Source organism: Corvus kubaryi, unplaced genomic scaffold (genome assembly GCF_017639235.1).
Source record: "Corvus kubaryi isolate FWS band 111438036 unplaced genomic scaffold, C.kubaryi_AGA036_p1.0 37266, whole genome shotgun sequence".
NCBI lineage: Eukaryota > Metazoa > Chordata > Aves > Passeriformes > Corvidae > Corvus > Corvus kubaryi.
The window spans coordinates 375,807-397,562 of NW_024581081.1; the positions used below are offsets into that span (position 1 = coordinate 375,807).

At 35.8% G+C, this 21,756-nt stretch overlaps 1 protein-coding gene across 1 annotated transcript in view; it reads left to right on the plus strand.

Annotated features, from left to right (window-relative positions):
* TTC27 (tetratricopeptide repeat domain 27) overlaps positions 1 to 21,756 on the plus strand; it is a 113,451-nt gene that overhangs the window by 37,663 nt on the left and 54,032 nt on the right. The gene's annotated exons all lie outside the window — the stretch shown is intronic.

A 21,756-nucleotide genomic window follows, 5' to 3' on the forward strand; every position in this document is an offset into this window, starting at 1 on the left:
GGAAACTTGAAAAATTACAAGGCATTTTTAATTAATCTGTGGATCATCAAGAGATCCTCTTGCTTTGGACACCGCAAAATAAATGCGTGTGACATGCAGTTTCTCTTGAGCAGAGAGCATAAAGATCTAGGTAGTACGAGAGGGAGAGGATGATCAATTTGAACTCAAGTAGATGATGTTGTCCTGCCTTGTACTAGGTGCAGTTTGGAAAACTGACATTCTAAACTCCCTTTTATATCTGTAAAAGTTGAAAATTACTGGATCTGTAAGAGATATCTGTATATCTATATCTGTATCTGTATCTATTAACATAGCTTATAATACTAAAAATAACACTATTAATTCACTGCTTGGCAACTGCAGTCAATTACAAAAGGATTGCTGCTTTTCATTTACTAAAGTCGCTTGGAAATAGTTGCTATTGTCCTAAAAGTACGATCTTTTGTAACTAAGAGTTGCTTTCTTAGTTGTGAGGTGTGTATGTAGTTCCATTGGCTGGGATAGCAGCTCTTGTAACAAGAATTTGGACTTAAATTTTGAGGTATTCTAGTCAAATCTCTTTACCCATCAGCATAATATTTCAACTTTTAAGATGTTTATCCTTAAGTGAAATTAGATGCACTTGATTTTTTTTTCTGCTTATAGTTCAGTTGTTGATGCAGTACCTTTACATGAGAAGTAATGTAGCTTGCATTCTACATTATAGCATAAGACTAAAGACAAAATAAAGCATTACTTTTTGAGGGGGATTAAATGTTATTTTACTCATGCTTAATAGTGTAGGGAAAAAATCATAATTTTTAAAAATTAATTTTATTATGGTAAGCACTTGGTCTCCGAAGAAAGCTAAGATATTTTTTAGAAATCAAGCATCACAAAATTCTCTTCGGAGACACAGTTATACAGTTGGTCTTTGGTGAACTTTCTGATTACCTAACTGAATATTGCATTCAAAAGCCATTTTTAAGAGAGGGAAGGTAGGACAGTAAACCAGTAGTGAGACTCAGTGCTTCTCTGGTAAAATTGCTGGTTTCTTCCTTTCGGTAAAACTTTCCCCCAGAGCTTTCTGTAGGATGTAGGAACTAGACAATGCAAGAAACCAAAGAACTAAATCAATGCTGCTTTTACATTGAGATTTTGTTGCTTAGTTTTCTCCCAGGTCCCCAAGTTAGTTTTACAATGCCTAATGTGCTTCCTTGCCTTCTTTAATTTCAGTGGATTGTTTTCAATGTAAAAATACAATTGTGAAGTTCTGCTGTATTTTATATTGGTCAGCAGTTTTTCCCTAGAACTACACAAGTACTTCACTGAGCTGTAAATCAGTGGCCAAAATACTTCTTTCAGAAAAAAAATCCTTTTAGGAAATGAGCAAAAGTAAGCCTTAAAATAATTTCCATTAAATATTTGGTTTTTGCATTATTTCTAATAGGTAATACAGTTCAGACAGTATACCAAAGAGGAGATGAAATGAGCAACAGTGCTATGTAAGTGTACATGATATTAAAAAAAAAAAAAATTACACTTAAAGCTTTATAAAGATGTTTGTGATGTGAACATAAATTTTAGAACAGGGGACTGCAAACACATGAAACATCTGTTTAAGAACTGATAAGTATTCCTTTATGTTATAATTTTAATATTACACAGTTCTTGCAGAGAAATAGGGAAAATATTAAATACTGGATGGTGTTGCATTTTTCTGTTTCCTTTTTTTAAAAAAAGACTAATAAGATTAGACTGCAAAACAAATTCTTAGAGCTTCATAGAAAGCTTATGCTATAGCTTGTATTTTACATACTGGGGAAACAGTTCCTTGTTTCGTAGTCTAATATGACACTCCAACAAATATCCAAGGTTAAGGAGCTGCATCTGGTCCTTAAAATTACCCATTCCATCTGTCAAAGCCATTGAACAGTCCAGGAGAAATTTTTTTTGTGGTAAATGTGCAGTTAGCCCACTGTGGGAGAATATTACTTTTTTCCTTTATTAGTGTGTTATGATCAAGGGACATTGAGTGGCAGCAACACTACTAACCTGTAGGGGACTGAGAAGAGAAAGTATCCAGAAACTGTGAAGGAGAAGCCTTGCTTTCTGCATCCCATATCTTAGCCCCATGTTTGTATCCTTTGGAATCTGTGGAAGATTAGAAGGAAGATAAAAGGGACCATGGAAAATTTAGTTGCTTTGGTTTCTTATAATTCTAAGGCTTCACAGGATTTATGGAGAGTAGAACAGTCAGTTTTTTTATTAAGTGGTGAAAGAGGGAAAAGGAAGCTCTGGCAATTCTTCGGTCTGTGGACACTTTGAACAGGTGAGGATATCTTTCTTAAAGAGGGAAAAACCCCAGTGTAGTAACTTGTATTTTGCTTGGACCACAAAAGTGAAGTTATTTACCCTCTTCTAACAGAAATAATGTATCATTCTGAAATTGTTCCAGTAATACTGTGAGGGATACCAAGGTCTGATCGAGGACTTGGAGAATGTGTAAGGAGTCTGCAAAATCTAAGGAATACCATGTATTCCAAAGATAAACCAGATGGGAATGTTTTTCCCCCGTGTTGAGCTACTGATTCCATAAGAGACTGTTCTTACTAAGGAATTTTAGAGTGGTTGGATATATATTTTTTTTTTCCTGAGGTGGGCATTAATTGAGTGCAATAGAAGCTAATGTTGTATGGTACCTTTGAAAATCACAGTGAAGAACTACAGTGCACATTTTATTGAGTGTGTGTGTATGAATATGCATATATGAATACTTTTTCTGCTTTTCACTGTTAGAAGGGAGCTTTGGGAGGAGGGAGTGGAAGGTGGAAATGGAAATGCTTTGTTTTTCTCATCTTTTCTATGGTATTTGCGATATTAATGTGTAACTAGGGAGCAATCAAATCACGGCATACAATATTTTTAATGTTAAGCCTTCCTATCAAAACTCTGTAAAACTAACATGCCAATTTGGTTTCTAAAGAGAAGTTGTTTATATAGCTTAAATAAGAGCAGTGCATTTTTCTCTGCTGAGAAAATGGCTGCAGTTTTTTCATGTTTTATAAGCAGCAAGAGTATTGAAAGGCTCATTAAGAGTGCCATGTGTCTCTACTGCTGTAACTTTTGTGGCTTTATAAAAAGTTTCTTTCACTTCTTTTCTAAGCTGTGTTGCCCATTTTGAATAGCCTCTGTTGGTTACAAGATTATAACACTGTAAAGGCTTTATCTCGGCAAAGCCCTGCTAGTTACTAGTGAGATTTTTTTTTAAGTAAATGAATTCAAAGCTATTCTTTTTTTTTCTTTCATTTTTTTTTTCCTTCTAAAGACTTTTATTCAAAAGTCTGAATCATTTTGCAGGAATGTCAGGATCTAAAGACTTGCTAATTTAACGCATGTATGTGTTCTGGCCCATCACACAGTACTGGCGAATCAGATTGAGTGTAGCAAAAGAGAAGCTGCCTCTTTCTGCTGCATGTGCAAAGACTCGACTGGATCTCTTGGAAGCTTATTCACAGAGTGTCTGGTACTTGGGTTTGCAATGTTTTGTGGGTAGGAGACTGGCCTGCTGTTGTCAGTTATGTTTGCTGCTGTTGTGTGCGTTTAGAAGTGTTAGGGTAAAGTAACCGTGTGCTGTAGTACATGTGTTGCAGGGCAGGGGTGAAGCTTGCATTCCATTCCAAAACTGGGATTAAGTAACAGTCTGTCTGAAGTTGGTTTATTTTACAAAGTATCAGATTTCAACATAATTGACACTTTTATCCCTTTCAACTTTGTTCTCCTCTGTGGTCTGCATTCTTCCCTCAGTCCATGGGATCCACAGCTCTGCTTGCATCATATCTTGCAAGAGATGATTCCTGATTTATTGTGTGCCTTTCTGAGCAAGAAATTTGGGATAGCCTTTCCTTTCGAGCATAGTGTGCTCTTTTGTATAATCTGTACAGAATTACTCAAGAAATAGATTTTAGTGGGCTCACTGAAACTGCAGTGGTAAAAGAACATGAAAATCATGTTTAAATATTGATAGATTTTTTTGCCTGTCTAAGGGTTTGAGAAGTTAAGCAGGCAAATTTGATGACAGTTAATAACATTTTTTCCCACAGCAGCCTTTCTTCTCCCCCTCCTCTTTCCTCTTTATCTATCAGCAGCTCACTTATTTTTTCTAGCAGCCTCTCTGACAGCCAGTTGACATGTCCCAGGCTTCCCTTCCCCCTCTCATGTCCTTCACCAGTTATAACTATTATAATTTACTTCAGCAAGAAAGATTTCATTGCAACAAGAAGGTGAAATTAAACCCCCTATTCAACAAAATGCTGTCTGAGGTATCATCTGAAGGAAATAAGACGTTCTCACTATTCTGTCTGATGCTTAGTAACCCCTTTTTGATGATGTTATGATGATTAGTTCACATGTTATCAGTACTAGCAGTCACTTTCTTTAGTGACTTATATTCTGATCTGACTGTTTGGCTGGACAAGGCGCTGATGAACTAAACAAGGAGTAGAGCCAAACCTCCCTTTTTCAAAGTAAATTTTTTGTTGTTTTACACTATATGAGGAAGAATTATTCTTAAAATTTATATAGCTATTGTAATGTCTTGCCCTCATCTTCTCTACCTACCTAAATATCGTCCCTTCATTTGTTTTTCTTCCAAAACCAGTACTTCAAATATTACTCAAATCTTGCTTGTTTCATAGCATCTGAAAAAATAAAGGTGGTTGAATTCTAGTTTGCTAGTGTCTAAGCAGCTTGAGTTTAATTTTCTCTGATGATATCATGTCTGTGTTTCAGCTGGAAGTAGGACATTTTTCGTATCAGTACACCAAACAATCTTTATGGTCTATGTTAAAGATGAAATACAGAACAAGTAATGATTTTTTTGACTTAGTACACCTTAGGATAGGTTTGACTACAATTGCAGTCATGAAATATGTGTTTTTTCTTCCCTCCCGAGGTGTCTGAAATGTGCAAATCTGATACTCATTGATTCATTTCTCATGAGTAAAATGTCTCTGTCCTGTTGTTCTTGGTTTTTTTGGATGTCAGTTCTGGCTATTCTATTCTAGCTGCTTTGAGAAAAGTATATATGAACTTGATAAGCAATAAATCTATCTTACCCCATTTCTGCACAACTTTCTTTTTCTATTTCCCCAAAATGGCTCCAATGATTCTTCCTTTCTTTAATTTTTTTTTTCTCTTTGGTCTTCTGTCCTTTTGAAGTTTTAGGTAGCCAATCTATGGAAAGGATTTCTAGTTAGTATTTTCTTTTGTACATTTATTGACAGACAATTCAAGGTTTTTGAGGAAAAAAATGTTTAATCAAGTTCTAAGTCTATAAACCATGGACTTTTGAAAGGAGATGTTATTGAGAAAGATTTGGAGTAACTATTTTTGAAAAACTTTCCAAAGAAACACTTACAGCTCAGATTCATGGAAATACTCCTTTACTTGCTTAGCTGTCCTCATTTGAGTAAATCCTGTTGTGTTAAGCAGTGATCCTGGTTATGGTTTTGTACATTGTCCTGCCCTTGTATGAGGAGTTAGTTGGCTTCAGTATGTTGTGGAAAAACACGGTGTCCTCTAGGTTGCAGAATGACCAAGATTAAGCAGCTCTGATTCTGGTATTTCCACAATATTTCCTTTCCTTCCTTTTATCAGAAGCAGCACATTTAAATAGAAAAATGGAATTTTAATGTGCTGTTGGCCAGAAAGTAAGATGGTATGGTTAAAGTAATTTGTGAAACATTTAAATACATCTGTATGGAGGGTGTATGTACATTTATTTTACATGTATTTATAGAATGCTTGAATTAAAGTACTGATCACATATTATATGGCTAAAGGGGGGAAGCTTTTATTCTTGCCAGCAGAGCCCCATTACTCAGCTGTTGGTTTTTTGTTTTTTTTTCCAGAAATAGATTTTTATTGGTATAATTTACATGCCAAGTAAAGCAAAGTGTTCTTTTAGTACTTATTTGTAACATCAAATATGCAGGAAAACTTTGTAAGGTAATTCACATGAAGTGTTTGTGACCCTTATGAAAAGTAATTTCCAGTTATGCAAATACATGAATAAGAGAGGTTCATATTCTGTTCATGAAGGTTAGCCCGTTGCATCAGGAAATAGAAGCAATGCCAGTTCATTTAGTGGACTGTTCAAGCAATGTGTGATCATAAATGAATCTCATGATTACTGTGAGAAATTTCAGACTTTTTTTCTGGTATAATTTATATGCCTAGCATATAGCATATATGATAATATGGTATAACATAAATACTTTTGACATGTTTGGATTGACTGCATTAATCATAGCAAGTAGAGCTGTTAGTTATGAAGACTATTCAAATAAAGGCCAATAAAATGTTTAAAAGCATCATGTTCTGCATGTTTCAATTTGCAAAAATGTTTTAAAATATTTATGCTATTTAATGTTTTTCTCTCTGAGAAGCTGAGATTTGAGGCCTTTTCTGAACTGAAATAAAATCATCACTAGGTATTAGTTGATATATTTTGACATATTTGAGATTTTGCTGTCTTGTCTATATTATCCTTAAGCATGTCTTGCATTAATTAAATTGGAACTTGGGCTTTTTTCTTTCTTGAAAGACTTCATGTCTTGTGTCAGCTAGATTTTCTTAAGTACATTTGTCAGAATACATGGGCCAACACATTCTCCAATGAATTCTGTCTAGTCTAGACAGAAGATGAGAGAGAAGATACTTTTTACAGATTTCTATAAATAGACTGTGAAAGATTTTTCTGTGCTGTAAGATTAGATGTTTGATTTCATCATTGCAACACTAGGAGAGGGAAAGCATATGCATTGGGTATTGTACCTAATTTGGTTTTTTATTGTTTGCTAGAAATGATGTTTTCTTTGCTTATTAGTTTAATACATATCTGTCAAAGCCTTACAGTTTTGGAATAAAGGGATGAAATATGTTTAGAAAATTGTTTTGTTTTTGAACAGCTTGCATGGTCTGAAGCTCTTAATAGCTAAGTAGTGAGAGTCAAAAAGCAAGCAGGACATTTAGTGGCTGGGGTAAGGATACAGTTCTCATCTTACAGCTTATTGTGCAAGAACTGCAGTGTGTGTCTTTGTGTCTGTATATTCTGTGTCTTTTCCTTATCTATAGTAGGCACGTGTTTATTTCTGTATGTTGTAGCTCTAATAAAGCTGGGAAGATGCAAACCATAGAGGTACATAACTAAAAAGATTGGCTCTTTTGTTTGTCAAAGTAAAATGTCTTGTAGCTTCTTCAGACTAGATACAAGGTGGAAATTTTTTGTGAAGATGGTGGTGAAGCACTGGAACAAGTTGCCCAGAGATGTGGTAGATGCCCCATCCCTGGAAGCATTCAAGGTGAGATTGAATGAGGCTGCGGCCAACCTGATCGAGTTGAAGATATCCCTGATCATTGCAGGGAGATTGGACTAGATGGCCTTTAAGAGTCACTGCCAACCCAACCCATTCTATGATTCTTCATCCAAATTTCGTAGTGATTTTAATAACTGGTGTGGTTTCTGTGCATAATACAACTGATCAAATGCTAGACTATTGTGTTTGAGTCTTAATCCATTACAGCTCATGCTTCTAACTTCTTTCAAGTCAAAGCACATCCCAGACATTGCCATTTGTCTCGAATAAATATTCAGATTATAGCTTCTCTCTGCACAACTCTGTCAGATTTAGGAATGTTATTCACTTTTGCCCACCAAGACAGGATTTTCTTTTGTGCTCTCCAGCAGTCTCTCACTCTTCCCCCCCACTAGTATTAGTCACTAGTGCTTGTGTCGGCTTCCCTTTTTGTTTACTCATCCATGCCATATTCCTCTCAGCCCTTCTTTGTCAGCGCTTGCCTCTTGTTTATCTTTCACTCTTGCTCTCATCTTCCCTAATTCCTTTCTTGCTAATGTATTGGTGACTATTTTTATTCCATTCTTTCCTCACTTTTGGTTACTGCTTAAGGAGTGAGTCGTCTTTCAGGACTATTGTGTCTTCAGTCTCTGAAAGGAAGGTGGCAGCTTTGTTTTGCTCCTGGAAACTAAACTTTGGCACATAAGGTTTAAAGCCAGGGTGCCAGTGGCGTCCAGCAGCTTGATGCTTTTGCATGTGAGAGCAGTAGCTCTTTAAAGAGACAAAATATTTCTGCTGGTGAAGTCAGGAAGGAACTGAATGAAACCAGAAATCAAGTGTCTTTTAATGAGCATTGAGACTTGCTAATATGCTCTTTCTGGGGAAACTAGTGAGGCCATCCTAGAAGTTTCACTGAAATTGTCAAACTCCAGCCATCTCCTAGCCCCTTAGCCCACCAAGCAGTAAGTGAGGCATGCCTCTTGCATTATCACGTTACATTACCTGTGAACACCAAGTATTGCGGTATGTAGGCTGCTGAACCATGGAGACCATGGTAGGCAGAATTCCTGTGGTGGATGCTGGCATCCAAAATGGGGGAAAACCAGGTAGAGACACTCTCTGTAGACCCCTGCCTGGCATTGTGTGGTTTTTTCTTTTGCTGTGTCTGACTGTTCTACAGACAGCTGTTCTTACAGACTGAAGGTTGGGAGGGTGTTTTATAGAAAATCTGTAATTTGTTATGACATAGGTGAATAATAAAGTCAGTGACAGCCTTACTATAAATCACTGGTCTAGACATGTAATTATTCCTGAATTTTTTTGACTGTTCCTGTTACAGAAAATAATGTGGTAGCTGATTTTTACTAATGAATATCATTATAGGATGGCTTCACAAATGGAACATATGCATTTTACAATGTAAATCTGTATGCAACTGTTATTCTTCTCGTGCCATTGACTAATGTTAAACTTAAGAAATTATGAAAACATTTAAATTGGTTCTTTCCAGGAAGATAATTTGTTGCCTTTTAGTGAGGCTGTGAAGGGCACTTTTGAGGCTTCATTGTTTTGTGTAATTTTTATGGTTGTACTCCAAATCTGTCTGAGAATGAGTATTTTTTCTACCCTATATTCTCTTCCTGCAAAAGATTCTCAGTCAAGGTATTTAAAGGATAATTATTGTAAATGGATATTTGTCCTGAAGTTATCATTGTAGAATTAAAGATAAAAGTTGCTGTCAGAGTACAAGTCTATGTGGCATCAGATAACAACAGTATATAAAGCAGCATTCTTCCAGAGGCTGTTGATAGACCAGATAAACAGGACGTATCACTGGCAATGTATGGGAAAAAAACGTAGTGGTGAGCTCATAAATGCAAGTAGGCAGGCAGAACAGACTAATCCCACCACCCTTGGTCAGTTGCATAAGGATGCAGGATCTGTCATTTCCAGTGGTCCAGAGTTTTGGAAGCAGTGAATTTGCCCTGAAAACTTATAACAAGCAAAGTAGAAAAAAGCAAATGGGAATCTTAATGTGTAGTTTTACCTGGATTTTGCTGAGTAAGAACTACTACTTGGAAAAAAAAAAAAAAAAAAATTGACCAATCTGAAGAAAGTATTGAAAAGTCGTGGATTTTGTTTGTAGCCACAGGCAGCAGTAACAAATGGAAACATTAAAAGTCATAACTGTCTCCTGGAAGAATAAATTTCTATCAGCAGAGGATGAGTTAACCTATAGCACTGTCTGTTCCAAAAATGCGCTTTGTCAGAGGAGAGGCAAGGCTGAAGGGGGGTAGAGCATGAAGGGCAGAGGATTTAAGAGCCTACTGTGGTAGTTTGCAAGGGGAGTACGACATATTTCTTCTCCCACATGGCCAATTCCAACAAGTTAGAAAATATCCTCCACTGACACAGTTTTTCTAAATTTCAGCCTTTTTTTCAGTCATTTGCTTTGTTTGTCTTGAGACTAAATAGATTGCAAGTCCTCAGATAGTGTGTACCATTGCATACAGTCCTGAAATTATCTTTTTTTAATATATGATATCTGACTGTTGTCAAACCAGATTCACTGTTTTACTACCTGTGCAGAGGAAAAAAAAAAAAAAAGAAAGGTGCTGTTCTCTGTTTTCAGGATATAACCTCAAAATCACATGATGTGTTGAGAATCTTGGCACAAATGGTGAAATTCCAGAGGCTGAGCAGTTAAAATGAGAAATTTGCTGTTGTTTAATAACTAGGGAAATCCTTATCATTGGTACCAAAGAATTAAAGTCTAGTCTTTTGTATCCAAAATTGTGATTTATTGCTATTGAGATTGGGCCTTAGGAAATGAATGCAGTACTGTGATGTGGTGTGGAAGTCTGTACTTATGCTGTTTCAGGAGTAAGTCCAAACCACAGACCTGAAAAAAACAATGCTACTACAGTCAAATCTGGCTGAAGTTGTTTTCAGCATAACACAGAATAAGTGATGTGTTTGGCACAACAGAACAAGTGTCAGTTGTATGGCTGGGCTCCATTCTAAGTGAAAATAGGAGCCATATCTTATGTGGTTTACCTTTCACTAGTCCTTGAAAGCTGATTCCTTCAAATAAAATAGTATCTTCTTTTTTTCATGACGTTTCCTTTTCTTCTCTATTTTCTTCCTTCTGCTAAAAAAACAATTGAGAACCTCCAAGGAAAGCTCACTTCTGAACTTAAATAGTCTCTTAAAACGAAAAGAAAAAAGCAAACCAAAATACAACCCAAAAAACAGATTAGGCAACAGCATAAAAAATATTCTTCTTCTATATCTTCCATGAGGATACAATATGTATACCACTTGGAGTCATAAGAGAGTGTTAAGCTCTTAAAAGCCAACTAAATATCAGCCCACCAATGCCTGTTAATGTGGAAGAAAACTTATATAATTCTGTACATCCAGGATACATCTGCAATTTGGTTGTATAAGTAGAACTGAACTAATTTGATTGATAATATCTTTGTACTGTTATTAGAAAGTAGAAAATCCTAAGGGGAGAAAAGTATTGAAACCTAGCCAGACCTGATCCAAGTTGATTTTTTCATTGTGTCGAAAATGGCGTTAATTTGTAATATTTGTTTCTTCCATACCTTTCTCTGCAAGTTACATACCTGCATGAATGCAAGTTAAGTCACAGACTGCATTATATAGAAGCAAAGAATCATGTTTATAGCTTACTATAAGTTTCCATACTTTTTATTACATTTTTATTCCATGCAGGCGAATATGAGCTTGCTTTTTTGTGTTTGTTACATTAAAATCCATGCGAAGCTTCGAGTCTTTCGTTTCCACTGAAAATTCTCCAGTAAGCGTAAATCTTGTACTCCTCTCACGCAGCTCTTTTTGTGGAACATATGAGACTTCCTGTGAAAGGGAAGATTTCTCTAGTGCTCTAGTTTTCTTTGACCTTCTTCACTGTGAATTTTATCACAGGGGGGACACTGGGCTGTCATTTCACTTTTATCTGCAGATCTACATTTAGAGCTAGTTGGAAAGACAATCATCATGTGCTTGTGTTTCATCTACTTCTGACTAGAGATCTGTTTCCAGTATCCCAATGTCCACGTCAGAGGACCCCCCTATCATTTAATTTTTTTACTACGCACAATATTTTGGTGTTTCTTAGTTGCAAGGTTATGGCATGAGATGGATTTTTCAAGAGAAAACTTAGGAACATCCAACTTAAAAGCTGAAGAAGCTCTTGATGTGTATTCAGAAAATGTAAAGACTATAACAGGAAGAAGGAACAGCTATGGCAGTTCATATGTTTGGATATGAACCTTGTTCTAACAGTGCTTAACCATTTCCCTTTATAGTTCTGAACAGTGTAGTTGGGGAGAAGGAGACTGAGTTGTTTTGATTGGTATTCTGCGTGTGAGGAAGTGTACATGGAAGCAGAGGGAGGGAAAAATAAAGATGCAACCTTTCATGGAACAACATATTTAGATCAGTTAGTAAAAGCAGCACATATAGACCTTTTGTAGGATTCTTTTTGCTCCATTTCTTCAAAAATAAAATTCACCGAAGAGGCAAAATGGACTAGAGATGATTCAGGTTTCAAATGTGATGGTGATGGAAAATGCAAAGATGAGTTGGATATTCTCCTGACAAATGTTACTTAGAAGAACTGAGACCAGGGGTAAGGCAGCCTCATTTTACCTGAATATTGCCTGTGTTTCCTTTGTTAAAGAAAACAAATAGAACAAGCTGTAAAATCTGAGGATATTTTCTCTTGGGAAGTTATCCTTTTTCCCCATCAATTCTTTCAACTGTATTGTCAGCTGACAGTGCTGAATTTGAGTATTGACAACAAAAGAAAAGGTTGCTGGTGAATATGAAGCAGTGTTGATCTATTGCTGAGAAGAGACTGTGTTGGGTTTTTCCAGCCACAATTGCTTTCTTTTAAGGGGAGGTAGAAGAGATGGCTAAAGAAAGATAATGAAGTGTATTGCTATTTCTAATAGATAGTAACAAGTATCTTTGAGCAGATAGTAGAACTAGCTTCCAAGCTTTCCTGCCTGTTTGTTTTTTTTTTATTTCTTGAAATTATAGATACTACAGAAGTGGTACAATAGCCAGCACAGTTTCCAAGCTGATCTAGCATACATAATTGCCTAGAAGCAAGAATTGTCCCTTTGCAAGGTAGATATCAGAAGGAGTAAGAGTTACTGCTTAAAATGAGTGCCATGGAGGGGAAATATATTTAGAATGATCTATTTAGAATATGATGATACCTGTGGGTGGATGTTATCAAGACCTACCCATTTGCTACAGAACACTATTTGAGTGGGGTAGAAAAAGCTGTGGAAAATACAGTTGAAGTGAAATTACGTTAGCCTTCATGTATTGGGATAGTTTTTAAGTCTTCTGAGAAGAAAATTTGTTCCAGTCTTGCCTTCGAACTTTCGAATTGATTGAGCCAGCTACAAAATAACTCTTATATTGTATTTAATGTACCTTCAGATGTGATAAATTCCAGATACGATAAATTTCAGAGAGAGAGTCTGTCACTTGCAGACTAAGATTAAATGAGACACTTGAGAACATTAAATTGCCTTTTGGTAAGTGTGATATAATTGCCACTCTATTGAGTTTAGCATTCATTTCTAGATCAGAGTAGTATAGTGTAAATAAGTAACTGTTTACCTAAGAGGTTTCTAGCATTTTGCCTTATAAAGTGTGTATGGACAATAGGAAAACTGAAAAAAGTAACCAGTATGTGTGTGTGTACACATATGTTTTCTTTTAAAGCACTCATAATTAATATTTTACTCCAATTCCATTAAATGATCCAAGCTTCTGAAACTACGTATATGGAAAAATCTCAAGCACATTGAAGTATGTAGCAATGCAAGAAAAAAATAAAAATACTTTCTTCTTGTTTTAGTAGTCCAAGTCAACAAAAGGTACTCTGTATTTACAATGACGTAATGTTATAATTTGAGTGCTGAGGCTAGCAGACAAGACTAGACAAAGTGAATTTTAAAAATGCCATTCTAATTAAACTAGTCCCTTGTGCAGATCACTGATGGTGTTTTGGCCTTGCTCTTGACTTTTTAACACCAAGAGGTATTTCTAATGGCTGTGGTTAAGAGCTTTAAGCCCAGCTCTGCTAATGATCAGCTAACACCTGTTGTGGTGAAAAGCTATTTTAGTTGAACAGTCCCAGGATTAGTTTTATAGACCAAAATAAACCCCTGTCATATAGTTGAGTGAATAGCTTTAGATTTTGGGAAAAATATGCTGAATGTGTGGTCTAAACCTACTGAAATATATGGAATATTAAAGCAGTACTGGAAAATGGCACCATGCAAATGCTGATGTCTCAGCCAGTGCAGGAAAGTAAGTCGTCTCCTCTGTCACTTTAATACTTTCAGGATTTCTGCCTGTCTCTCTGGTTTCCCTAACTGACTGTCAGACAATTTTATAAATCCTGGTAACTTGAAGAGGCCTTAAAAAAAACACAGGTGATCACATGATTGACTCTGTAGCATGCTGTCATGATGTAACAACTCACTGAAACACTGAGAGACCTAATAAACAAAAATACAGAACTTCTGCTAATGCACTTCATACAGGCTCAAGCATTGCTTTCTTTTTTTGTTGTTACAGTGCAAAGGTCTTGGCATAATGCTCTAAAGGTGCCATGTAGAATTTATATTAGATGCTGTTAGGCAAGAAAGTATTTAAGACCCAACCAAGTAATAACACATTCTCCTCATGCAACACTGAAAAAGAAACACTAACACAGGACTTGGAATAATGCCTTATAAATGAAAATGTAATGGAAATATAATTAATTTGAAGTGTATAATGCAAGTTGTCACGTTTGCAAAGAAAAAAATGTAAATTATCCTTGTCTTGCTAGTTTTGCCCTCAGACTGTTAAATCAGTAGTAATCTATAACTCCAAAGACTTTGCATATTGTTGGTTTTTAAGTTATAGTTGTCAAAGTCATATGGAAAAAGATGCTTTTGATTGCTACCTAAAGTTACTGTCCATTTCACAGAAAAAGGCAGAAATTTTTAAGACAGTTGCTCGTATGTTGATGTAGATACACTTCTAATTTGCAGGATTAGTTGATAATATTTTGATTTTTTCTGGTCCAAAACTCTGTTAGAATGACTGGAAGTGTAGGACAGATTTCCATGTTTAGTGAAAGTATGAAATTAAACAGATGTGTCAAGGCATATACAGCACCGGTTTTGGTAGTTGTTAAAACATACCAACAGGGCCTTTGATGTTTGTTTGACATCTGAGCAATTCTTTTTACCTTTAGGAGGAAAGATGTAGTACAAAAGGAGTACAGTACACACTGATGTGAATACTCCTTCCATTTAGATTTTTTTTTTTAAATAGGAAAAAAAACCAGCCAAAAACCAGCCTGCAAAGTCTGTTGGCTAGTCCATGCTAGGAAGTAGATTTTCTGCATAAATTAGACTATCTTTTCTTCTCTCCCTTTCTGCTTGCCACTGAGCATATCCACTGTCACAGTATTTATGGAAGCCTTGCATTCTTAAGGTATAAAAATATTATTGTCCTTGTTTGTGTCCCGTATCTTGTTTGTGTTGCTCTTCAAGGACATAATTATGCCAAATAGGGTTAGAATTCGTCAGATTGAAACAAGAATCATCTGGAGTGAAATCCTAATGTAATTTTTTTCTTGTTGGGCCTTAGAAAATATGAAGGTGTTCATAGCTAATAAAATGAAACTGGAGAATATACAGCCTAATCGCTTGTGCCTAAAGCAATCCTAATGTTTCTAGAAATTATTTATCTGAAGGTTTGCTGTCAAGCAAATTAACAGATGCCCCAAATTTGTTTTTTTCACATTAGTATGTGGTATCCAATTACTGACACATGCAATCAAATATTTCTTGTTCATAATACTTAGAAAGGTGAGGAATTTATAGGTGCTCAAATTGCCATCCTGTGCAGTGGTGCAGATTCCAAAATTATTATTTGGGAATGTTGTCTGCAATGCCAGTGATTATGGATGACAGAAGCTGAAAAGAGAGGATGGTTTGAAATGATTTACTTCATCATCCTATTTGTTTGTTCCCAAGTTAACCACTGTTGTTTGTTTAGAGCTATCATGTACTCATGATGTTTTGGACAAATCAGGGATTGTACTGCGGATTCCTTGAGGAGAAGCAATAAAGTCAGTAGGCTTGAATTCAATATGTTGTGTTTTGTTGCTACTGCTTCCAATTTACTGTCCAAGAGGAAATCTTTGTCTGTCAGATTATATTTTAATTTTGAACCTAAAGTGAAGTTGTCATGCATTAAGGTGATACTCTCAGAGAAATGAAAAATACTTTTAAAATATTTATTTATTTAAGTATGGAAGAATGGAGTTGTTTCTGTCTGAACTTCAGATTATTCAGTTTCAATAAAATGATTTATGAAAACACTGGAGGAGCTCCCCTTTTAGTATGAAAAAAACAACCTCTCTGAGCTAAGCCTTTGGGATGAATCAGATGGGTGTTTACAGATGCACATTTTAGTTTAAGGGTTCCATTTCAATGCAATTACATAAAAATGCATATAGAAGTTTACATACAATAATTATATATCATTGCACATAGCAGGGAAGTCTTGGGGGTAGCATTGAACTAAGGATAGTGGTGTATCAAAGACAAAAAGCTTTTTATTGTAATTATTATTCAATGTCCTGCAATTTTGAATGCATTTTTAGATTTATTGGAAATTTCATTTCTGAGTATAAAGAGCATATGTACTGTGATAATTGCAAAATACAAACTTTTAATTTAAATATAGATACAAGGAGATAATAATTCCTTTAGCTGGTTGCTAAGTAGTTTTTTGCATTAAAATATTTATATTCGCCAGTAAAACAGCATTCTGTGCTTAAAAGCAATCTTTTGACACATACTTAAATCAGCTTAAACATCAAATACTACTTCTTGTCCATTAAATATTCCTATTTAGAAAACAGTAATGAATTTTAGTTGTTTATTTGTTTGAGGGTTTGTGTATATGCATAGTTATTACAGTTTCCTCTTAATTTGTGGTCACCGAAGGATTGGTAAACTGTTGAGTGTTGTAATAAGAATAAAAGCACTGCTAGGTTGAATTTAAGCTCTGTGAAACCTCAGTGTCGTACATTTGCTAGTGATGCTATATAATCAAATATTCTTTTGATTCCTATTTATTTTAAAATCTTTGGGATGGGCATGTACAGCAGGATAGGTATGTATACTTGATTTGAACAGAGCTGCTTGATCTGTTTGAGCAAACAGGAAATTTTTACATGTTTCTACACTAAGCAGAAAAGCCAAAAGTGGTCATACTGACTGGCTTGTTTTGTTGCCAAGCCATGGTTCTGCTGCTTAATTGCAACTAGAAATTTAGTATTTTTCTTGCCCTCTTGATACTTGCGCTTTTCACTAAAACATAAAAAGTGCACTGGTGTTGGAAACCACTTAGTCACAAATGTACTTTATTTTACCTTATAGGGTTCTAACAGAATTATTGTTTAAAGTTACAAATCCCATTTCTACCAGATGCTGCCAGTACTACTGCAAATCATCTGTGTTCGAGCTTGATTAGTAGAGGAGTTAATATTTTAAGGACTTTGCTCAAAATTTCTATAATTTTTGTTTCCCTCTGGACCTTGGATTGCCTTAATCTTTCTTAGGCAATTAAAAATAGTTTCATAAAGTTCATGTAGCTACTTTCCAGGGCAGAGTTTTCTGTACATACTTTTTTCCATAAATGCAAGGAGTATGTTTTATGAAATGCTATTCTGTTGAAAATACGTAGATTTAATGTAAGGAAATTTTTCCACAATAATGTGGCATCTTTCAGGTTTGATTATTTTTAATTTTATTTCATTTTGCTTTTTTGGTCACCAGTTTAGTGCTAGGACAAATTTCCAAAAAAATTCCAATTAAAGAAATGTCATTTGAACATGACTTTTTAGAAGAAAAGCGTTACTTATACAGAAACTTGAAAGATTATTTGGATGAGAATAACATGTGGAAAACAAATCACATTCTCCCTAGTATCATACTGATTCTCTCCTCTTGTTCTCAGGACTGAATTCCACAGAAGTTTTTATGTCAATGAATTCTTTGCTGTGTACATAAAAACAAATTAAGCACTTGTTAAGTTAGCTTTTGGTAATAAAGTCCTTCACCAGAGATTAACAGATATGTATACAGGGCAAATGCACCTTTTCCTATTCATGCCTCAGTCACATCTCCAGTTAGTGGGTTTTTTATGTACTCACCGGACTATTCTGCAGGATATAGAATGTGGAAAAGAGGCCATGGTATTGCCTCATTTTACAGAGAAGAATGGGTTATAAGGTTGCCATTTTGCCTTTGGATGTGTTGAAAAATAAGGGTTTCATGTTAATTGTCTGAATGAATTACTGAAAATCATCAAATAAAGATATACGTGGTTATATGAAGCAAGACTACTGATAAGTAGACATGAAGTAATCCACCTGAGTAATTTGAAAATCTTAATGTGTGGTTTTTTGGAAAAGCAAACAACAAAGCTCCTGAAGTATGTTAACTGAAATGGATAATATAAGGGAACTAAAGAGGAGTATTTTTTCTTTTTTTTCTCTAAATCTCCCCCAGTGTTTTGTGCTTGTTTGTTTGTAACTTAAAATATGTTAGCAAATAACCTGAGCTGGATCTAAACTAAGGGTCATATCTTTGGAGGGATGACAGAGAAACAGAGCAATCCTCAGGGTGCCTCATGCCTGTGACTTCAGTTAAGTAATTTCACCACATCCTGGCAATTTGGCCAATAAGCAGAATATTTTTGGTTCACTGATGGACTGATGTGCAAATTCTTGGGAATTCCACAACTGGTTGCAATTAAAATTGCTCAGTTTGCAAGTCCACTTTCAGATGATAGCTCCATCATAGCAGTCATAGTACTTTGCTAGGCTACTGATAGTTTATCAGTGAGCAAGCTTCAGGAGTAAAAGAATAGGCTTACTGCCTAGATGTATCATAAGGAAAAATAAGAAAACATCAAAATTATTTAGAGCTGCAGTTAACAAGAATCATCTTTACCTGGTCCAGGTTTTCTAGCATGTCTAATAAGCCTAGGTAAGGTCTTCCTGACTTCGATGTTGGGAAGAATTCTTATAGGAATTCCAACTTTTTAAAATAGTAGATGTAGAAAGGTGGAAGAGTCGCTCTGACCAATCTATACCTTCTATAAGTCATGACCTACTGATACAATTCTTTCTCTGTTTGCCTGACAGAAAGCTGTAAGAGTGATCAGTGTGTGTTTCACACTTAGGTTAAATTCTGAATAATGAGGCTGAATCATTCATTAATGGTACCTGATTTTTGGGTTTGACAGAAATCTGTGGCTGAGTTTGATCTGGGTGTCATTACTACTGTGCACCTATCTGTCTCACAATTCAGGTGTTACTTGGAATCATAGAATGGTTTGGGTTGATAGGGACCTTAAAGGCCATCTTGTTCCAACTGCCCAGCCATGGGCAGGGACACCTTCCACTAGGCCAGGTTGCTCAAAGCCTCTTCCAACTTGGCCTGGAATACATCCAGGGACAGGGCATCGATAACTTCATTGAGCAATCTGGAACGGGTTGACTGGAGAAGAAGGTTTGTTCTTACATAGTTATGGGGATACTCTAAGTGTTGTACAATAATGGACTACTTTGTTAAGACTTGCAGCATCATCTTGTTTCATTTGAATATCATATAAGGAAGATATATTGAATTAAGTGTTCTGGTTTGTATAATACTTTGGTCATCTCCTTTTTTGCATGTTGATATGATGGGAGAGGATGATATTGTTTGTAGGAAAAAATGTGTGGAAGAATTGGAGAAATGAGTTTTCCCATGTGAAAATATTCTATTCTGTGCAGAAGATATTGCATAACCTTATTTCCTTTCATTTCTTCTCACCCTGTCTAATCTTCCTGTGTTTCTTTCCCTTTATTTTATTGTTCTTGCCCTAAAGTAAGAACAAAGATGAGTTGTGAAGATTTTCCATAGTGGTTTTGTTTCAGAATTATTTTGTTAATTTTCTTAGCTGCCTTTGGTGCAATATAATGAACTTTCAAGTATGTTCGCAAAACCTGCATGATCTTGATTACCTTTTTTTTTGCCCCAGTTGTTTTATTTTAACCTATAATCCTATTAATAGAGTCTAGATTTAGCTCCAGGTGAAAATATAAAGCTTTGGATCTTATGAGAAAGTATTTATTACCTGGAGTATTTGGACATTTTGGGTATAAGATTAAAGCTTGCTTAATAGTTATGGTTACATATTCTGAAACTATTCTTTACAGCCTTTAAGTATAAACAATTGTGCCCTTTATGCATGTATTATTTTGTTTCTGTAGTGCTTTAAACGTTATAATTAGGCAATGAAAAGGTGAGCATTTGAATTCTGGCACAGGACTGTGAGCTCTGTACAAGTATACAATTACATATGCTTCTTAAATAAAAACTAGGTCTGCTTCTCATTGTCTTGTGCATTTGCAATGCTTTTTTTATATCAATAAAACTGTTGGAACTTTTAAATTTTTCTTCTGTAATTTTACAGCAAGTATACCTTTCATTTTGTTTCATGAATACCTTTAAAAAGCAGGATCATTATTCAAAATACGACTTGTCATTACTCCTGCAGCGGAGTGAAATGTAATTACCTCTGCTTGTCTTCCATCCTGTTTCTCTTTGGATTGCCTCCCTCCCTCCCTCCCTAGGAGACTTTATACACAGCTCATGCAGCATGCTCGCTTCAGTCACTGCTTAGGTGGTGGTGTGGGAGGTACACACAGAGACAGAGGAGAGGCTCTCTTGGGCCACCAGTTCTCCTGCAGAGCTGGATGGTGTGGACACAGAAGCTTCATGCTCTGCCCTCTTTGGGCCACTTGCTAAGGTGAACCAATGAGAGGACAAGGACTCTGCTGCTGGACAAGGGCAGTAACTGGACCTGAAAATATCTTTAGGAGCGTTATTAGCCAAGGCTTTTAGTTGTCATTGTTCTTTTGCAAAATAAATACTAGTATCTACCACCAGGTAGCACAGAAAAAAACCCCTTGAAGTAAAAAATTAAATAGTATGACAGAAAACTAATAGTGGAGAAAATGGGGGAAAGGGTAACCTTTTGGACACCAATGTCCTGTGCTAGGCATGCCTTGCTTTTTGTGTTTGTCTTAAGACCAAACAAAAATAGATATTTGACTGAAGTTTGATGAAACAGGAGAGATGAGCTCTTGGAACTAGGATATATATTAGTTAACAGATTTAGTGATTATGGATGGTAAAAGGGCACTTGAAAGTCTACGGAATAGAGAACATTGTGATTGTGTTCCCTGATTCCAGGTCCTCAGAACGTAGAGGACAGTATAGAAGCCTTTGGTTGCCTGTTAATCTAATACTGAGTAGCAGTCAGGAAAGAGTTGGTGCAGAGATTCTTGGCCACAAAGAGTGGGATTAGTTGAAGTGTTTGGCTGTAAGGCATTCATACTGCCTTCATTTATGTTTTTATTTGCTGTTGCCTCTCTTCCTATTGTAGTTTTGTTTGGAGGAAATTTTTTTTAGATAGCTTCTTTCTGCTTCCTTTCCTTTGAAAACACTAGGGAAAACAAAAACAGATTACAACATGACAGAAACTTGTCAGGCATTAAACACAAACCACGAGCAAAGTATGCTTTTTAATGCTTTGGGAGATCTTTGAGAGGAAAGAACAAAACTACTGGGGCTTTTTTTTCAGTCTACAAATATCTATGGACAAATATATTTTCTCAGAGAAGATGGATTGTATTTTCAGTGTCAATAAAATTAGCAAGGAAGCTTTCCTGCTGTCTCACTTTTCAGAAATGGTATATTCTGTCTAAAACCATACTGGAAAGAGTCCAGGCAGTCTGTAAATTATTAAGAGATATCAAAACTGTTTTGGCTGCATGTCTTCTATTGGACTTCCCTGAAAATCAGTGGTTGGAGACTGGCACTGTGTTCCTGGCATCAGTGCAGCATGTTCCAAATGACAACTTAAAATGATTTTAGGAAAGCTGCTTACATAGATTATTCCATATTCTCTATACATCTTCTGAAGTCAAAAATTCTTCCTGCTATTCTCAAGTCACGGCAAGTTCTCGATTAATTAATGTTCTTCAGATTCTTAGCAAATTCAACATTTTTCATGTGGAAGTGCTGTTAACGTGAGCATCAGGGCACCTTGCATATGAGAAGAGGCCAAGAGAGAACTGTATTTGTTCAGCCTTGAGAAGTAGGATCCCTGCTGGTGTCTACAACTACCCAATATGCAGGTGTGGAGAGGGCTGAGCCAGTCAGCCCAGGATCAAATTCTTTGTTTTCCTTTGATTCTGAGTAGCCATTTTATTTGTGCAGTTTGGTCAATGCACCATATG